The 15112-nt window shown below is 37.8% G+C and overlaps 2 long non-coding RNA genes across 2 annotated transcripts; one reads left to right on the top strand and one right to left on the bottom strand.

Moving 5' to 3' along the window:
- The first annotated feature begins 63 nt into the window (after positions 1–63).
- Positions 64–6848, top strand: LOC122576912. The gene is made up of 3 exons (XR_006319958.1): positions 64–5313; positions 5390–5480; positions 5696–6848. It is a non-coding gene; the product is annotated as an uncharacterized LOC122576912 (long non-coding RNA).
- A 1638-nt stretch (positions 6849–8486) lies between these two features.
- Positions 8487–10290, bottom strand: LOC122576916. Its single transcript, XR_006319963.1, has 3 exons — positions 9518–10290; positions 9096–9433; positions 8487–9016 (listed from the first exon to the last, which is right to left on the bottom strand). It is a non-coding gene; the product is annotated as an uncharacterized LOC122576916 (long non-coding RNA).
- Between the last annotated feature and the right edge of the window lie 4822 nt (positions 10291–15112).

Genomic DNA, 15112 nt, shown 5'->3' with positions numbered 1-15112 from the left:
CACTTCAATAATTCAAAGAACGATTACAAAAACATTAAACTAGTCGTATTTCAATTCCTAGAATATCTTTTACATATAAAGGTGTTTGTCCAATGAAACATTGTAAAACTATAAACATACTATAAAACTGCTAATACATACGTACTAATACTACCATAAAACATACTATAGGTACAGCAAAACAATTTAAAAGATACACTTCAAACATCATAACTATATAGGTTAACGCATATCAATTTCTAGAATATCTTTTACACATAAAGGTGTTTGTCCAATGAAACATTGTAAAACTATAAACATACTATAAAATTGCTAATACATACGTACTAATACTACCATAAAACATACTATAGGTACAGCAAAACAATTTAAAAGATACACTTCAAACATCATAACTATATAGGTTAACGCATATCAATTTCTAGAATATCTTTTACACATAAAGGTGTTTGTCCAATGAAACATTGTAAAACTATAAACATACTATAAAACTGCTAATACATACGTCGTACTAATACTACCATAAAACATACTATAGGTACAGCAAAACAATTTAAAAGATACACTTCAAACATCATAACTATATAGGTTAACCCATATCAATTTCTAGAATATCTCTAACAAGTTTCCTCCGATGAAACATCGTAAAACTACGTGCCATGCACAAAGCAACACATTCGAACAACTATCACAAAAACCTTCTAACTAGTCTTAATTCTTACAATATCCTCTATTCCTCAACGGAACATTGTAGAATTACGGACTACATAGATAAAGCAACACGTTGGGAATCTACAATTGACATAAACTTCTATTACAATAATCTTCTTCCTCCTTTTACCGGCCTTCGGTTTTCCATCTGCCGGTATTGTCTAACATCATCGTTAAGCCGAATGCAGAGATGACTAATGCCAAGGATGGGAGGCGCGGCTCTTCCAACAGAGAATCGTCCTTTACTATTGTAACGAGGCGAATCGTTACTCTTCATCACGGGTGTAGACCAGCTGGTCGAGACCGAGAGAGACGAACAAACAAGATCGTAACCTGTGGCTATCTGCATCTACGAACAGCTACCGGTGCTTCTCGTCGATGGATTATCTACGACGATACGCCCGCCGTTGTTGTCTGGCCGTGTGGCGCCGAAACGCCACGGGGACGTAGACTTCCGGTGCTGGCCAGCCGACAATTCTTCTACGAATTCCGTTCCGGACGAACAATTGTCATTATCTTGGTTGACTCGGCGGATTTTTCCTGCCTCTTTTTCGTTTCCCCTCTCGATACGCGCCTGTATCAGAGATACGATCGACGTGGCGGGTTCGGTCGGTACCGTGATCGGTCAACGATTGGTAATTATCGGCTGATTACACGGAGCCAGAGTCACGCGTTAATTAAATGGTTACGCTGGCGGTGAGAATTGGAGCTGAACGTATCTCACAGGTTCATGCGGCGGTTAACCGGCGTGTTTTTTCTCTACGGCCTTGTTCGTGCGAGCTTCTCGGTGGCTTCCGATGTCGAATTTTATCGACGAAGATGCGTCAGCTAATTTACACGGAAAGTATTCGAACGATTATTCTGTAAAATTTGTAACGCGTATGTGTGTAACGTTATACGGAACTCGTTGAAACTTCGTTGGTAATTTTGTTAACATTAATATTTTATTGGCATTTAATCTATCAGCGTTTTAGTGGTAAAATTAGCTAATGGGGTTTCGTAAATGTTTTGTATAACACACATGAAAAACAGCCATGAAAAGTTTCTACAAGTTTTCCAATGTTACATGGTAACTAAGTGATTGCGGAACACAATCACTTAGTTGCCAACCTAATAACTAGAAAATAATAACTAGAGCTAATGAATCGTAGTTTATCTTCGGTCGAAACATTTATTAATTTTCGTTAATGTTAATATAATATCACATTAACAACTAAAGAGATGTTAGCAGGTTTAGTTCTATAACTTTCATCCGTTACATTTTGAAAACTAATTTAATGGTTGAGTAACTTTCCTCCGTGATATATTATTATTATGTATTATATAAATTAAACAAGATAAGGCAGTATAGTAATTAGAATACCTTTTTACATCTTTATAGCGTACACAGTGTCAGTGGTAAATCATTTTACAAGTACATAGTAAGATTAAACATCCTGCGCTTTCGCAATACATATTTAACCACTTTGCAATAATTAAAATATAAGAGAAAGTAATAAATAACAACAGTAATTTATGTTTCTATACATAATACGTACGTTGTACCAAGAAAAACGAGGTATTTAATTATCTTCCGCGTCGTGAAAGGCTTTTACGGAAGAATTATTTACAAAAAAAAAAAGAAAAAGAAAAGAGTTAGATAGTTCCGTAATGACGATGACACGCAGAATATAAAACGAAATGATGTAGCGTGTTCTTTGTTTCTTTTTACCACTGAAAATTATTCTATGAAAATTGGACGTTATTACTATACACAATTTCCGCTTCCGCAATCGCTATTACACCGCGGTTTTACGCACACGATGTAACATTTACTTCCTTAATGTGCCACTGCACTAATTTCACAAACATAATCTTATACCATGTACAGTAATTTCAAAACGAAACGTCGCAACTTTTTCGAAACCGAAAGTATCACATTTATTTTGGAAAAAGGCATAAATAACTAAAATGAAGCAAATAATAATTTGCACATTATCGTCCACACACTGCTATAGTGAAATACAAAGGATGAAACGCTGCGCGTATTAACCTCGAACATGTTCAGCAAATTGTTCACAAGACACGTACAACACACGAGACTGAAACAAAAACACCGATGAACTGATTCAGATTTTTCGAATCAAAAACACTTATTTCATGTAAGTTAGTATTGTAGTATCGTGGACGAAAGGCTTTAAGAGATATCGGGCGAACTATAAACAATGTCGCGAGAAATCTGAAGTACCGACAGGCCCATATATCGTCGGTCCTTCAATCGAACAGTGCGTGGTGGAGCTAAGACAAAAGACAAAGAGATGCTAAGGCACAAAGAAAAATTAACAGTCAGTGTTAGTTGAGAAGTCAGAGAGTGTTAGTTGAGAAGTCAGAGTGTGTAAATCGAGAAGTCAAGGAGTGTGAATTGCGTTGTCGAGAGTGTGTTGCTAACGTTCTCGAGAGAGTGTGGTCCGCGCGAGAAAGAGCGTTGGATCCGTGGTGACGAGAGTTGTAAATTAACTATCTAGTTGTCTTAATTATAATACGTTATTGTGATTAGTTCACGTTAAACAACCATCGTTAACCTAACCTCAACATCTGTTTAATCCATTTATTGTAAATAAACTAATTGTAGTAAAGATCCTACAGTATGAACCGGGAGAAAACCAATGTGCAAACCGATTTGCGCGCTATTAACGTCGCCTAGACACCGCTGTAATGAAGTGCAAAGGGTTAAACGCTGCGGATATTAACCTTGCACTTCGTCAGCCAGTTATTCGACAGACGCGTAATCGACGTCGACGAATTGATTGATATTTTTGAAATCACCAGTACTTATTTAATAGAAATGTCTACGAATCGAAAGAAAAGCAATTTGCGCGCTATTAATCTCGCCAAGACGTTGCTCTAGTCGAGTACAACGGGTTAAACGTTGCGGATATTAACCTTGAACTTTATCAGTGAATTACTCGTCGAGCAGATACGGCGTACTGCGGACTGAACTGCGGGATTGATGAATTGATCGAGTTTTTAAAAAGCAGAAGTATTTGCTTCGTGTGAATGTCTATGAATTGAAACCAATTTGAACGTTATCAATATCGCTGAGACGTTGTCTGCAATGGAGCGCAAAGGTCTAAACGCTGCGGATATTAACCTTGCACTTCGTCAGCAAATTATCAGACACTGTATGGTATACGAGATCGAATCGAAACGCCGATCAATCGATTGAGTTTTTTTTTTCTTTATGACAGTACTTATTTTACGTGAACGTCCACGAATTGAAACCAGTTTGCAGGTTATCAATATCGCCATGGCGCTGCTATAGCGGAGCTTAAAGGTTTACACGCTGCGGATATTAACCTTCAACTTCACCAAACATATATGGCACATCGAACCTCGAACTTCATCCGTAAATTGCTCGACGAACAGATGCGGCATATCGAACCTTGAACTTCATCAGCAAATTACTCGACGAAGGAACACGGCATACTGAACCTTGAACTTCATCAGCAGAATACTCAGCAAACAAATACTGGTGGCAGAAACGACGAATTGATGAATTTGAGGCGTATATGTTGTCCGTGATATTAGTTGTAGCTGGCTGTAGATGTCGCTGCTGGGGTACTGCTGTATTTTTTTTCTATTTAAGAATCGTGGAAAAAAAATCGGACTTCGGTCGCCGGGTTCCGAACGTTCGTAACCTAAGGCGCTAACCTGCTGTTGTCCGTTGTTAGTAAGAGTCGAGTGGCGGTATTTGCGCTGTCGAGTGCCGCCACAGTACCCCCTTACCAAAAATAAGGACCACGGGGCACCAGGTGGATTTAAACCTGGTATTTGTAGCTGGACTAACTACACTATAAGGACAATACCTTAAAACTAACATAGTTGGAAAACTTTCCTTCACAACCATTATTCACCAACTTTACGGGCAGGTGATCTTTTGTCTTCAGTAATTTACACGAAGTTATGAATATCCCATTACAATTGGTAGATATTACTCTAAATTAATTACAGTAAGAATATCTCGCAGTTGTAGGTACTAATACGAGGAGTTTTTTTTCCTTATTTTCTTTTTTTTTTTTGGCTCCTCGTGTATTTATCAAAGTTTAATATAATACCCCACAGAGTGGCGTATAGTATATAAAATCACCGCTTAAAATAAGGTCATAATTCTTTATTTTTCTTAACCATTTATATACTAATATAAACTTATATTACTAATATAAATAATAAGGCCTAAGCAAGTCGGAGGTTCGAACCGCTGTCCTAAGTGTTTGCAGTCAGCTACAGTAACCACATAGCCACCGTCGTCCGCTGTTAGTTCGAGTCGAGTGACGGTATTCGTGCTGTCGAGTGCCGCCACAAATTAATCGAGATTTTTTCACTCGAAGCTATTTATTTTTTAAACAGAAATTATCATGTTCGAAAAATATATTTAGGTTTATAAATTGCAAGAAAATTGAACAATAATTTGCGCACTATCAATGTCGTTATGACACTGATAGTTTGAAGCGCAATTGGTTGAACACTACGGATATTAACCTTTAACTTCAGCAGCGAATTGCTGTATAAACAGACACGGCATACTGAACCTTGAACTTCGTGAGAAAATAGGTGGTCAAACAGGTACGGCGTAGTGGAGACTGAAACGGGAGATTGATGAATTGATTCAGTTTTTTAAAATCAAAGGTATTTATTTCAGGATGTCAGCAGCAAATTATTCTGCAAACAAAGTGGTGGATTGTATTGTGTTAAAACACTGTGGCGTCCTCAGCTAAACATGTGATTTCATGGTAGTCAGTTTTTTTTTATTTTTATCATTTAATTTGTGCTTTACAATTTGGTAAATTTTTCTAACCTAATATCTTTGAGTTTGACTATTTTAAGCAGTCAAAGTTTTCTTTTCTTTATTATTATTATTTAATTTGTACTTTACAATTTGTCCAGCTGGACATTTGGTAAATTTTTCTAACCTAATTGCTAATAACATGTGGATGGCTACCCCCAGCGGGATACCATCTTCGAGTAGTCAAAGTGAACGCTTGGACTTGGTCAGAGAGTTACTCGACAAACGGAAACGACGTGTTGAGCCTCCAACTTCATCGGCAAATTACTCTCGGCAAACGTGTACGGTATACGAGACTGAAACGGATGGCTGACGAATTGATTAAGTTTTTCTACAATCGAAGGTATTTATTCTGCGACTTCATCGGCAAATTACTCGACAAACAGATACGGCGTACGGGACTGAAACGAGCGACCGATGCTACGAATAAGGAGAAAGAAAGAGGCACAGGTAGAAAAAGAGGACGCGGACAACTAGAACACGGTTGAGAGAAGGGCACAATGTTAAGGTGAATAGGAGCGAGAGAACAAGGGGGAAGGATATCCGACTTACTAATTGCGACGACGTCGGTGGTCCGTAGACGCACCGCGGGCCATGACGAAAAGCGATATGGCCAGAGCAGAGACCGACCAAGGCCACGCCGTGATACATCTCCGTGGTTAACCCGAATCGAAATCATAAATCCAGCCAGGACCGGACGATTTCCCTCAAGGTAGTCTGCGTACAAAGTCGCGCTTGTTTGCCGTGGCCCAAGTTAACACTTTGACTGCCACGTTGGTCATATATGAGCCGCCACGGTTTCTCCTATGATGCCACGGTGGGTCATTGGTGACCGGAGCGCTTGAATTTCTTACAATTGTAAAAATTGAATGAAAATTGACAGTTAGGGCATTTTGAATATAACCGATAAATAGAAGATGCTTTGAAATAGAAAGTGCCCCATTGAACAATTAAATATTTCTAGTAGAACATCAATAAAAAGAAAAGAGAACAAATGTTGCATCTAACGGTGCACTGTGTTAGAACACTTTAAACATAAATGTGGCTCATTAATACAATGTGGACAATAGGTGATCACCTGATATGGTAATTTGCCGTTTATCGTGTATCCTATAACGTGTTATTGTTTATCGTGTTACTTATCAGGCTCGTTGCATTCTCGCGCGAGTTTATTTCCATTGCGTTACAACGTATCTCTCGCTCTACTTGAATATCTTGGAATCTATTAAAAGGTCCCTTTAACAAACAGATTGTTAATCGCAGAGGAAACAATATCGCACAACCATATCGAATTTGCTGGTTCAATAGACCTAGCTGTAAATGTAATGTATTAGGTTGGCAACTAAGTGACTGCGGACTTTGTCATTACCAAATAATGACAAAATCCGTAATCACTTAGTTGCCAACCTAATAGATATAGAAAAAGAAAGAAGAAAATTAGGTGGTTAATTCTGTTATTAGCTGTTGAAGTTGACTGATAGAAGAAAGAGTGGATGAATTTGCAATAGAAAAATATATTGAAATAAATAAATGTATAAGTAGAATGTATAAGTTTATACCGATGCAGTTCCTTACTGTCTTAGTGTTACAATACAATAGAAAAATAGGGAGCACGTTCATCTATTTATAGTAAAAGAACATTATCAACAAAGTTAACCTTATAGCTCCAACTAAAGGCTACAAGGAACATAGATGGAAATCTATTTATTAGTTCCTTTGTTTCTAATCCTTGTAACCCAAAACATAATTTATATTCAAGGGCACAATGATATGTACCTCTCCTTATTTAGAATATTTTTGTTTCACTAAATTCTATTTTCTATGTAATAGCAATCTCAAGATTACGCATATACATAAATAAAGATGTAGAGTTTTTCTTGAAGTAATTACTTCAACATTAGTAATTCTGAGTTTTGTCAGAATTCTGAACATCTACAAGGTTGCAGTTAGGTTAAGAAAATGGTGTCAGCTGTTGTATCGAATTGCGATTTTTTAAAACACAAACAAATAAGTAGTTAATACTTGGAATAATAATTAATTACATTTATAGTTACTTATAACGTACAATAATAATATCCAACATATTTCTCTATTTTTATTCATATTTGTTTCTATATTTACCAACTTTCTAGCTTGTAGATTTACATTTAAGTAGCTTCATTACGAGGTTTCAGAATATTCTAGCTCGTAGATTTACGTTCAAGTAGTTCCATTAGAGGTTTCAGGACTTTCCTCGCCTCAGTCAGATGTAGTAGTTCACTGTAGTAGTCCATTGCTGCTGTACAGGTGTAAAGCTTGTATTTTAACGAGATACTTGCCGCAGCATGGAAATTCTTATCAGGATGAATCTCCAAGTCTACACGAGACACTCCAACGAGGGTGTAGCAGATAATCCAGGCTTCACGCTATTTCGTTCCACCGTGTACACACCATCTTTCCACGTTCAATTTTCCTTTCACTTTTCGCACACCCTATGAAGCTTCTCTCGTACAAGGTAGTCGTAGAGATTGATAAATGGGAAATAGGAGAACGAACAGGTCAATTTGAAAGATGAACGAACCGTGCACAGCTCGGTGACCCTACCCACTAATTTTCGTCTCATTCGTCTGCTTTTTGAAAAATCTTATTTGGTTAGGGGCTTTCTGATAAATAATTTCCAGTTAACAGAGAGATGGAATAAAATTATTTACCTGAATGTTAGAAGCTTGCAAATTGATTGTTTGTAATCCACAGATGCGATGAAAAATCGAACGTTTCTGCAAACTAAATAAAATATTCACATAGATAATAATTTACAATTTGAAATTTGTAATTTGTAATTTTCAAAGTTTCTACGAAATCTTACAAAATATATATTATATATAGGACATATATGTACAAACAAATGTCTATGTAGAGATACCTCTTTTTTTAGTTTGTGAAAAATATGAATTTGCATAAACGTTGAATTCATATTTTTGTGAACTAAAAAATGGCATTTCTATACACAAAGATTTGTCTCATCCTCTAAATATTCACATACTCTGCTTTCATATTTTTTTGTATATTTTGCATATTAAATATATGTATACTGTATTTTCATAAATTTTCCATCGACGTTAAAAATTGTTCAATTCTGACTTGAAAATATCTTCGAGTGAAGATTTAAGAGAAGATTTAAGAAGAAAAAGAAGAATGTAAACGCTGTATCCTTATTCTTCCCAAATTCCTCGTACTCAGCTACAAAATGGCACTCTCCCTTTCTGAACCCACTTTATGCTCATAATCCCCGTCACAGGCACGATAATTGTAGCCATTGTCGGGTATAACAAGACCCGACGCAAATTCAGTAGCTTTCTCCGAAGATATCCGGAACCATTTAACAGCTCGTGCCAACGAAAAAGCAAAGTGCAATTCACTGACAAAAGAGACCTCTTGTCTGCCATGGAAAAAGGTAAACTTGGGCGCAGCGGGACGACTATTCTTCGGCGATTTTCAAAATGTCTGGAAAGAAGACGTTCCGCAGCTAATAATATCTTAACTGCAGCTAATATATCATGGCAGTTGCTTTTTTCATAATTACAGATGCAGCATGTCCCAGTTAAAATTTATACGCAGCATACATATTTGGCTTGACTTGATCCCAGTGCGGATTTCGGGTCATTTTTGTCCTTACTTCAGAGTTGCGTTTGTCTCAGCAAAAATATCGAGCAAATTTCTACCAATGTGCTTGTTTACCCTCTCCTGACATTGTATCAAAATCCAACTGTCGCTGTTAGGAATACAAGTGCACTGTTACGTACAAAATTCTCAGCTCATTCTTGTCCATTGTTCGGTTAGTGATGAGAACCGATCATCAGAGTGAGATATTGCGAAATCTTGGCTGAGAGAACGACGAAACACGTTGCGATTTGTGAATTCCTAAAAAAAAATTAAATAATTAAAATACGTAGGTGATTGCACTTAACAAATGTCAATGGTCTTGGAAAATGGCTGAAAAGATACCTCAAAGGGAAAATTGCGATGAGCCAGAATTTTCACTGTTCCCAGCCGATCAAATTTGACGATTGTCCTAATGCAATTTTTATCTCGCCGAAAGTAAGCGAAATGTTAAATGAAACGTCCTGTACACAACGTTATATCGAAAATTGGATACTGAAAATTATTAGGTTGTTCCAAGAGTTTCTTTCGTTTTAAAAGGAAACAATAGATGCACAACGTATTGTAGCAGTAGAACAAAATATATTGTACATGACTCGATAAAATAATACAGAACAAAAATGTTGTGCAACTATTATCTCCTCATATTGTAGAACGAAAGGAACTTTCCGGACGACCTAATACTCTTCTTCGCGTTACTTCCAAGCTGTTAATTACGAGCAGGTATCACGATAACCAGTTGGTTTTGATTTCGCCTGAAATGAATCCAGATAAATCTGGTTGCGTTCGTGTGGCGTGTAGGCTGTGCTTAATTTCATCTAGGAGAATTATCGCCACCTGGAAACGCGGTCTCGACGGTCCTTGTCCATTCAAACAGAGGTCCTCGACAATGGCACATTGTGAGGCTGGCGAGCCGCCACCGTACTCGTATGTAAATGAGAAAAGAATTAAATATATATCTACCGAACGATAACTTTGTTTGAATTAGCATTGCCTGCCTCTATAAGTGTCGCGCCGCATCCAAGATACGCCAGCAGCTGCACGAGTATGTATATGGGTTCGCATGCTCGTTGCGGGTGAGTTTGACGGTGGTCTCGACACGCGATACCCGCGAGAAGTTTTGCCAAACGTTTCTTCGTCCTTGTCGTTCCATTCCACGATATTTTACTTCTGCCAGTTATTTTGTAGCAACAATCGAACGTGCCTAACGTCAGGCGCGTGGCTGCACAGTGATTCGATGCAGAATTTTGGGACGGCGGTGACGAATCAACTGAAAAATGACGAACAGCTGTTAGTGTTGAGGTTAACTGATAGAGCAACGAGTGCATGAATTTGTAATAGAAAAATATATTGAAATAAGTATAAGTATAGGTATAGTATATGCTGGTCCAGATCCTCATTCTTACAGTGTTACAGTACAATAGAAGGTAATAGGTTATATATTTATAGCAAAGGACTTTCCTGTTGAGGTTAACTGATAGAGCAACGAGTGGATGAATTTGTAAGAGAAAAATATACTGAAATAAGTATAGGTATAAGAATAGGTATAATGTATGCTGGTCCAGATCCTCATTCTTACAGTGTTACAGTACAATAGAAGGTAATAGGTCATATATTTATAGCAAAGGACTTTCCTGTTGAGGTTAACTGATAGAGCAACGAGTGGATGAATTTGTAATAGAAAAATACATTGAAATAAGTATAGGTATAAGAATAGGTATAATGTATGCTGGTTCAGATCCTCATTCTTACAGTGTTACAGTACAATAAAAGGCAATAGGTCATATATTTATAGCAAAGGACTTTCCTGTTGAGGTTAACTGATAGAGCAACGAGTGGATGAATTTGTAAGAGAAAAATACATTGAAATAAGTATAGGTATAAGAATAGGTATAATGTATGCTGGTCCAGATCCTCATTCTTACAGTGTTACAGTACAATAAAAGGTAATAGGTCATATATTTATAGCAAAGGACTTTCCTGTTGAGGTTAACTGATAAAGCAACGAGTGGATGAATTTGTAAGAGAAAGATATATTGGAATAAGTATAGATATAGTTTATGCTGGTCCAGATCCTCACTTTTACAGTGTTACAGTACAATATGAAGTTGATAGGGAGCATGTTCACATATTTGTAGCAAAGGACATTAGCAAAATGTTAAGCTTGTAGCTCTAGCTGAAGGCTACAAGAAACAGCAGTAGAAACCTACTTATCTCTTTTGTTCCTAGAGCTTGTAACCCAAAACGAAATTTATATTCAAGGACACGATAATATGCACCTCTGCTTATTTCGAATTGTTTCTTTCGTTTTTTATTTCTTTCTACCAGGTCACGGATATACGAAAGAAAAAGTGTAGAGTTTTTCTTCGAGTAATTACTTCATTAGCACAAGTATGGGGTTTTTGAAGAGGCAACATCTTTCGACTTGTCAAGGTTTCCGAGCAAAAGAGGGTCGACAGAGGAAAATTCCACGTGCAGAAGCTTCGTACAAGGACGTTCAGCTTTTCAGGCACATAGTTTTTTAAGCTTCTTCTTGCAGCTCGTTTTGCTCAACGTACGTAAACGCCAAAGTTAAAGAGGTGGCGGACCATGGCAATTACGCGTTCGACCGACGAAAAACGATTAGCTCGCACGGATGTGCAGGTGGTCGGAGGACGAAGTAGCAGCAATTCTCCGAATCGAAATAGAAATATTCCAACATTTCAATTTAGAGGTGCAAAAATACAAACAATACGTTCAAGTTGGAAAAATCATATTTATCAAAATGTAGATGATTTTTATCATCCGACATCTTCTAACATTGTAGCTAGACAACATATGTTGCAACAGACACGCGATACATCCATAAAGCGCAGCACCAAGTGGCATAAAAATAACATAGCGCGGGGATTCGCGGTTTCAGCCGCGTCGAATTTCTCAAGCAGAAGCGCCATTACCAGCGGCCCCATAAAATAAGCCGCAGGATCGCGGCTCCGTACGACCAAACCTCGTGGCAGCTCTAACCGAACAACCAGTTTAACCCAAGTATATCGCTGCAAAAGAAGGCAGACTCGCATTGTCTCCGTGCTCTCGTTCCGGCCGTTTTCCATCGTCCACGCACGGCTTTTGTCGACAGATCTGCGTAGGGGTGGAACGCGTAAAAATACGACAAGCAGGGGGAAGGGAGCAGGCATTGTTCTAAAAGTTAGCCTCGCCGCGTGCAGCATGCACGAAATCCGCAAAGTCAGTAAATTTTCGTGAGCACTACCTGTTCAACCAGCGTGTATCCGCTTGTATACTCTGTTTGCGTAGGATGCAGACCACCCAGGTCGTCTGACGCCTCTGCCGTATCCTCAACGGAATTGACTTAGCGGAATCCGGGGCGAGGGACGTAAGGACAGGGGACAACGAAAACGGAAAAGAGAGAGAGGAGAAGGAGAGGGATAGGAAAGAGAGAGGGCCGGCTCGTATGTAAGCAACGAAGCCTTTAACCCGACCTGGTCCAGCACTTTATTTTTCATCTCATTGTCCGTCGACAGGATCACGACTCCCCACGTTGGCCATTGCAAAGCGAATGTGGGGCGCCTGCTCCCTTCGCCATTCGTTACGTTTTGCTGACTTCTTGAAAAACTACCTCGGCATCTATTTACTGTCGGATGATAACCAGCATGGACCTTGGGAATAGAGGAATTCGAGTGAGAGATAAGCAGCGGACGAGCACGAGACTCGGTGTCTTAGTTTTGAGAACTCGAGAAGCGACGACTGTACGTTGCAACAGGTTAACCCTAACCTTGCTAATATTATCCGATTGATCGATTTATCGATTTTTGTTCGGATAGGAATTTGTATAAAGTTAGATTTTTAGAAGGAAAGAAGCGACGATGAGTTTGCCATTTTAAGTGAAATTTGCTAACTGGTCATTTACTTGCTACCTGATCTTCTAGGTTAGCTCGACGGTTGTTAACAATGTTGAGATGTTGTGGATTTCAGAATTTTTTTATGATTTTAGTTGGATATTTTAAATGACTGTCCTAGTCACGAGAATTTGACGAAAGGTGTACGATAGGCGACACGGTAATTTGAAATAATGAAAATTCCTGCGTTTTGAGTTTAGGTTCCTCCTGGAGGACAAGATCCGTAGGTAGAAAAATAAGAATTCAGAGCAATCTCCACTTGTAAATAACTGCTAATAGCGTTAAATTGTGCAAATAGTGTTTACCAAGTAAAACAATGTAAGTGGCATTAAGCGTTGCACATGTTGCAACACATGGACATTAAACGTCATCAATTTCATAGCAACTCTTACTCGCGACATGAGAAAATATACTTTCGTAACAAAAGTAAAAAGAACACTTTGAACAAACATATTTCTTGTTTTTCAGACAGGTTCACACGGTATATGTGTTTCAACACACGCACACTAAATATCAGCAATTTCATAACAACTGTTACTGACGACATGAGAAAATATGCTTCTGTAACAAAAGTAAAAAGAACATTTTCAACGAATGCGTTTTTTCTTTTTTATACAGATATTTACTTAAAGTGCTTGCAAATTTAAATAAATTTTTTTCATTCAGCTTTCCCTGTGACTAACAGGTGGCACACGCAATTCTACAAATTCCACATTCTGCAAATGCATTCTCCTATGACTTTCTATTATACTAGCGAAAAAATATACAATTTTCTCGCACACGCAAGATCTTACTATAATGGAAATTAAATTAAATTTCCAAAATGATTTCAAACCAGAGAAGGTTTTTCTCCATCCTACGAAATTTAACGTTTGACATAGCATGTTGGCAACAAGTCCTTGATTCTGGTTGCTGAGATTGACTGATAGAGCAACAGGTGGATGAATTTGTAATAGAAAAATATATTGAAATAAGTATAAGTATAGGTATAGTATATGCTGATCCAGATCCTCACTCTTTTAATGTTAGAAGCTAATAGGTCATATATTTATAGCAAAGGACTTTCCTGTTGAGGTTAACTGATAGAGCAACGAGTGGATAAATTTGTAATAGAAAAATACATTGAAATAAGTATAGGTATAGTTTATGCTGGTCCAGATCCTCACTCTTTTAGCGTTACAATACAATAGAAGCTAATAGGTCATATATTTATAGCAAAGGACTTTCCTGTTGAGGTTAACTGATAGAGCAACAGGTGGATGAATTTGTAATAGAAAAATACATTGAAATAAGTATAGATATAGTTTATGCTGGTTCAGATCCTTACCCTTACAGTGTTACAATACAATAGGAAGCTGATAGAGAGCACGTTCATATATTTATAGCAAAGAACATTACCAAAAAGCTAACCTTGATGTGTAGCTCTAGCTGAAGGCTACAAGAAACAGCAATAGAAATCTTTTGTTCCTAGAGCTTGTAACCCAAAAACAAAATTTATATTCAAGAGCACAGTAATATGGACCTCTCGTTATTTTGAATTCTCTTCACTATATTCTTTCCTTCTGTCTTCCTAACTTTAATAAAGAATTTAACAAACCAAAATGTTCTTCCCTTCTCATACATTAAAACATTGCTCAGGCTCACGATTCGTGCTCGTTAAGCTACAGCATCCTCAACTTCTCACACTTGTCTTCTTTTTCTTCAATATAATAACAATTTCGTATAATATTTTTACACATCACCTTACATCGTGTACATATCTTCATCCATCTCATAAATTTCAGTTTACTTATTTCTAAATTATTGGGTTGGCAACTAAGTGATTGCGGATTTTGCCAATACCGCCTAATGACAAAACCCGCAATAACTTAGTTGCCAACCAAATCAGCTGTGCTTAATGGAAGCCGCCATTTTCCAAGCGAGAACGCACACGATCCTCGAAACCCTTCTGCCCAAACGAAAGCCAACCAACCACCCTTGGCTTTATCGCTGCCAAGTCAAGTTTCTCCTTTTTCCATTTATATTTACACGTATTCAATGTGGTCTG

The sequence above is a fragment of the Bombus pyrosoma genome, linkage group LG17, assembly GCF_014825855.1.
Source record: "Bombus pyrosoma isolate SC7728 linkage group LG17, ASM1482585v1, whole genome shotgun sequence".
Lineage (NCBI taxonomy): Eukaryota > Metazoa > Arthropoda > Insecta > Hymenoptera > Apidae > Bombus > Bombus pyrosoma.
Note: the sequence above shows the minus strand (reverse complement) of the source record. Positions and strands in the feature narration are given on the sequence as shown.